The sequence below is a fragment of the Lepisosteus platostomus genome, chromosome 10, assembly GCF_059453375.1.
Source record: "Lepisosteus platostomus isolate fLepPlt1 chromosome 10, fLepPlt1.hap1, whole genome shotgun sequence".
Classification (NCBI taxonomy): Eukaryota; Metazoa; Chordata; class Actinopteri; order Semionotiformes; family Lepisosteidae; genus Lepisosteus; species Lepisosteus platostomus.
This window is the reverse complement of record NC_142620.1, coordinates 21,378,147-21,384,146: the sequence shown is the minus strand read 5'-3', so window position 1 is coordinate 21,384,146 and position 6,000 is coordinate 21,378,147.

Below are 6,000 nucleotides of genomic sequence, written 5' to 3'. Positions count from 1 at the left end.
CGTGTTCCTTTGTCTCAACACTACATTGCTTTGGTATGTGAACCAAGGAATTCAAAAGGAAATGAAAAGTACGTAGGGAAGGGAAACTGTCTGCAAGTGCACAGACCACATTCCAGCTTGAATGACCACTTGACAGCAATCAGTAGTGTTAAATGTAGGGTAGTGAGTGTGTGTGTGTTATAGGTGTAGTATGAAGTTCTTGTATGGTGAGAAGACAGTGGAGCGTGTGTTTAGACCTAGACCTGCAGGGTGATTGTTTGGCCAAATCGAACCGATGACGTCATTTATGTATAAGGGTTACTTGCAGGCTTCTTGGTAAAATATTAGCCAAATGTTATTGAATACTGGAGCGTAAAAGCATACGCCCCCATTATCAATCATAAACCCACTGTTATATTTTTTTCTGAAATAGCTGGAAGGCTGGTGATAAAATTACTTGAAAGGCAGGCTAAGTGGCTTATTCAGGTAAGAGCCCGGAAAAAAAGTCTGAAGTGTTCTATATCGGAACTGACTTAATGCTCTGAACAGAAAGCACATGTGTACTGCACCTCATTATACAAGGGATGTGTGGAACTCTTGCTCTGCCATCGGAGGCAAGAAGCATTCAGAGTTCAGATAGCTGAACACTCAGGTACTGGCCATCATACAAGTCTTCAAAATCGAACCGAAGTTCTCATAAAGGAGATTTTGTTGAAAGTTTTTTTTTTTTGTCCTGTTCTGTAAACACGTTCAAATTGGCATTGGACAAGATGGGAAAACAATTTCTTCAATTTGATATGACTGGGGATGACATGGTGGCACACTGGTTAACAGGGCTGAGGCCCTGGGTTCAATTCTGGAAGTAGGGTGCTCTCTACATTGAGTTTGTATGTTCATGTTGGTTTCCTCCGGGTGCTCCGGTTTCCTCCGACAGTCCAAAGATGTATTGATAAGTTCACTGGCCCTGGTGAAAGTGTGTGTGTGTATGTCCTGTCCAGGGTGTACCCCATTTCTTGCTGGGATAGGCTATGGCTCCCCACTGCAAATCTGAATTGGGTAAAGCAGTTAAAAAATGGATGATGATATGACTGTTATCCTATCCTAAGAAAGAGCAATTGTACTTTGTACGTTATCCTTCTGGAGAGATAGACTGGCTTGAATAACCCTTACCAAGATAAGCATTCTACTGATGGCTTTAGATACTTGGCAATCACTTAAGGACTATAGATGTAAGGCAAGGTTTAACACTACTTTCCACTGTATCCCCCAATCTGGTCTTAAACACAAATTGAAATAAGGGTAAGCTAATTGCTGTTTGTACTGCAAATAGTCAAGAATGTCCTGCATGAAACGGAGAGGATTCTCCCTCAGTGGAAACACAGAACGTGGCTTCAGCTGTCAAATGAACCCGTAAATGATGCTTGCCCCTGACCTCTTTGTAGATTACACACACCAACGGGAATTGCTGAAAATACCAGTTTGTTGCCCCTCTTTAGGTCTTGTTGTGACTGATGTCTCTATATGAAATCATCTTATTTTAATGCACTCACAAGCTTGTTTTTGGATAAACCACAGCCTTGGAAAATTCTGAAAATGGGTGGAGGAGAGGCAGGGTGGTAAAATAAGAAACAAAATCACACACTAGAAGTTAAAAGCAAAATCCAAGTACAGTAATTCACAGACCGGGTCCCTGAAGCAATTTGGTAAGCATTAGAGGCATATCGCACACGTCTGAAATCATGCCCAGGCAGCAAGTCTGGGCTTTATCGCTGCACTTCATATTCTTTCCCAAACAGTAAGTCACTAAAAAAGGCAAAACAATGCACCAGAAACTGTTCTATGTATTGTTGGCCACTCACTGAACAACTGCGGCCTGCAGCCTGACTTCTCCTCATCCACAGTTCCAAACGTTTATTTTGCAGGCGTGCAGGGCCGGGGAGCTGCTGTGCCAACCGATTCACCCGAGAGAATAAATCATTCTGCTGCCATTTTAATGCAAAAGCCAGCCGAGTGGAAGCGTATTTTTTTTCCCTTCATTTCCTTTGATTTTTTTTTCTTTTCATGTGAAGGCTTTAAAAAAAAAAAACGGTGAAAATTGTTAAGCCAGAATCCACTAGACTTCCAAGGCTTGTTTTTTATCCTCCAAAAGCGAATGACTTATTCATGATCACGGATAATCTTATACTGAAAAAAGACGAGGCTCTGTGGCCGGCTGGCTGTTAGCTCCTGCGGATGCCGGAAATCCGAGTCAGGGAGAAGAAGGTTGTTTTTCTTGGATTTTTTTTTCTCTTTAGAAGTTCAGTTACTCGTGAAGGGCACTAGCTGAGAGATTTGCCATCACTGAAGTCTTTCTGTGTCTCGGGGGTTTAACAAGACCTGCATGATAACAACCTTTATTCTATGATTCAGACCACTTCCCTAAGGAACAAAAGTCTAGACCTAAAAATAATCAGAAAAGAAAACAAGATAAGCCATTTTAATTTTCCCTGCATGCTGTTGTTTTTGGAAGGCTAATGATGGTATGCATGAAGGGAAGATAACCATTGCCAAGGAGTTCTTAAGTTCACTTTACCCAGTAACTAAATCTGTCAAGACTGCATTTATGCCCTTTTAACTGGGTCACTCTGACCCACTGCGATCTCAAACCGCAGTGTTATAAAAATATACAGTATAAGTCTACATATAAGAATGAAACTGCCACTCATTATTGCAGAAAAGAGATCAGTAGATCTACAAAATGTTCTAGGATTTAAGGACCTTAGGAATATAAGCCTTCTCATACTAGGGTAGCTTTTATGAAGACGGTACCCCAAATTTAACCTCTGCAAATAATGGCTCACAATGATAGATACTGTATGAATGCAAACATATCTGCTCTGTTCTGTTTCCCCCACCCCACATCCAAATATGTTTGCGAAAGAACTTGTTCCAACCTGCTTCAAACCTCCTGGATATTGTTTGACTTTTTATGGGCTGCTTTCCATGAAGTTTTGGCTACTACTATTTATTTTCACTAGCTGTTCTTTGATTGCCTGTTCCCTTCTCTTCCTTGCTCCTAGAGAGCGTGCCTTAGTCCTTTGTTGTGATATTCACTCCATCTAAGCCTTGTTAAGTCTTATTAAGCTTTTTGATTGAATTTTTTACTCTGCTTTGACCTTTGTAAACTGTTTTCTGCTGTCCATCCTTGGTGGCAGAAATACTCTGCTTTATGTTCTGTTGCCAAGAAAATAAGCAAACAGTTCTGTTTGTCTTCAATAAACCTCCAAAGGAACAAGTAATAGGTTTATTCCATGCTGAAAAGTGAAGAAAGAAAACACAACGTTTTGGCCGTGGAGCCTTCTTCAGAAGTCTTCAGAAGGCTCCACGGCCGAAACGTTGTTTTCTTTCTTCTCTTTTCAGCATGGAATAAACCTATTACTTGTTCCTTTGCAGCCTACGAAATGTCAGTCATTGGAGACTTCATGTTCATCAAAGAATAGCCTAAGTGACTTTTTAAGAGATTATTTTATTTTCATTATCATTTGAACTTTAACAGGTCTTTAGTGATATGCAGAGGCCATAGTATAAATGCTCTGAAGTATCAATCTATTTTCAAATTAGTATCAATCATTGTATTTATCTGTCTGCAGCTTTTTTCACACCAATTAGAATTGTAAAAAAAAGAGGGCACTCTTCTGGCAAAGAGGACGTTGCCCTTCTTCAAGAAAAAGAAGGATTTCCACCCTCCAGTTTGACTTTTTGACAATATGAATGCCGTTTTCCAGGAAAACAATGCATTTTCTTCCATTAGGAAAGCATTACCAGAGCAGGAAATCCAATTTTCCTCTCTTAAAAGTTTGTGATTATCTCAAGGACATGGTTTGAAAAAAATGATTTTGTGTGAGCACTGATAGACAAGATTCATCTTCCCCTGTGTTCTTTGACAGGTAGATTTTACTATATATGTCATTTGTTAGAAATGTAGTTCAGGTGGGTAGCTGCGTCAGCATGCGAAGGCTGCAAAGGAACAAGTAATAGGTTTATTCCATGCTGAAAAGAAGAGAAGAAAGAGAACACAACGTTTCAGCCGTGGAGCCTTCTTCAGGTGAAGAAGGCTCCACGGCCGAAACGTTGTGTTCTCTTTCTTCTCTTCTTTTCAGCAAGGAATAAACCTATTACTTGTTCATTTGTTAGAAATGCTGTATCTCTGAAATAGCCACATTATATGTGGGAGGTTAGCAGGGATGTACTGTTGCAGTAGCATCATTGTTCTTGTGCTAAATGCACTGTGTCATTCTGGTACAAGACTGTGCTCTTTTTCACTCCTCACCAATCCTGTGGGTTAAAAATGTCCAAAACCGTTTTCTGAGGAGCCGATAACGATGTGAGAAGTGTTACTTCAGCTTTAAGGTTTGTATTGCCCTATTTACCCCTCTCAATACTCTATTGACATAAAACATTGATGTTGCTTGCGGTTATTATCAGCTTCAGATTTTTTTAAGGTATCTGTTAATCTGTTTAAATAGTTTGTTTTACAGCTTCTCAGTGTCCTGGTGCAAGGCCAGCTTTTCATTCTCCTTTATTGTTTAGCACATTACATGGACAAACTGAACTATTCCTCACTTGTCATCCATATCTGATCTTCATTTGAAAGTGAGCAGCACTTTTTTTAGGTTCTCAACAAATCCTGACTCCCTTTATCTCAACTCTCTCACTGCCAGGATTGACAGATCAATTCCTCCTGCTCACCCCTCATTATCTCCTTCCTTAGTTTAAAAGAAGCTACTGTACATCCCAGCTATATTAAAGTCTTAGATTGCAAAATGTAATATTGTTAGATATTTATGGAAATCAAAACAGCAGTGAAAATATTTTATTGACAACAGAAGACTGAATACCTCCTGTCGCTTTTGTGACAACTGAACAGCGAGGACACCCCCCAATATACTACCTTTGCCAAAACCAGACATTGCATGTATCTTTCTGCAGTGGTATCTTAAGAGTCATGTGCTCTCTTCTTCTTTTGTCAGAAACCAACTTCATGTCACTCAGAAAGGCTGGAGAACATGCCGTTTGCGTGACATGAAACAACTGCTTCCTGTTTGTGATTTAAAAAAAACACTTCAAACTACACATTTCAGGAAGTGGTTTGTATGTGGTATGGTGCTTTTAAAGGCTTCTAGTTATTGTGATGGTGACATTATATGTTCCAGTAGCATCAATTTCCATTTCCACAGTGGAACAAAGCCTTTGTGTAGGAGATACAGTGACAGGGATGTGCACTCATACACACTTTTTTTATTAATATATTAAATGTATTAATATAAACAAATATTAATAAGTATGCACCTTATGAACAAATAATTTACCTTACTGTACACAGCAGCTGAACAATATACCTTACAAAGACACCAGAAAAGTTTATTTTTGAGAGACACTATAAGAAATGCCACATATCAGATTTATTAAGTCTTAAAATTTTCCTTAGTTCCGAGTTTTCCTCATAGCCTTTTAATAGTATAATGTTACACACCCCAAGCATTTGTGAAATAATGATAAAACATCCTAACTGTATTTCTCATAATTTGATATGTGCCAATGGATTCTGTATGTTTCACTTCTGCATTATAGTATATTCTTGTCTGCTCCTGAACTCATCAATCCAGTTGTATTTTTGAAAATATTAGTTAACCTAAATAACTTCTTGAAAATCTACAAACCACTAAACTACCCAAGATTAAAGGGACTGTTGTGAATTTTAATTTTATGACTGCTTACAAAGGTAGGTATCTTCACAAATGGTCTAGACACAACTTCCTAGTGACAGAAAACATTTGGAGTTTTAACAACTGTTTTCTGAATGCCATGTGCTCCTAAAACAAACTTTTTAGACATTTACAGACATTTACTTGTGCACTATCAGCAAAAATATGAAAGGTGAGAACACTGCACTATGACACTAAGAGGCTCATAGTGAGAACACAGATCGATCAGTATTGATTTTGACACTGTTTACTGTTTGCTGAAATGCTGTCAAAGTCC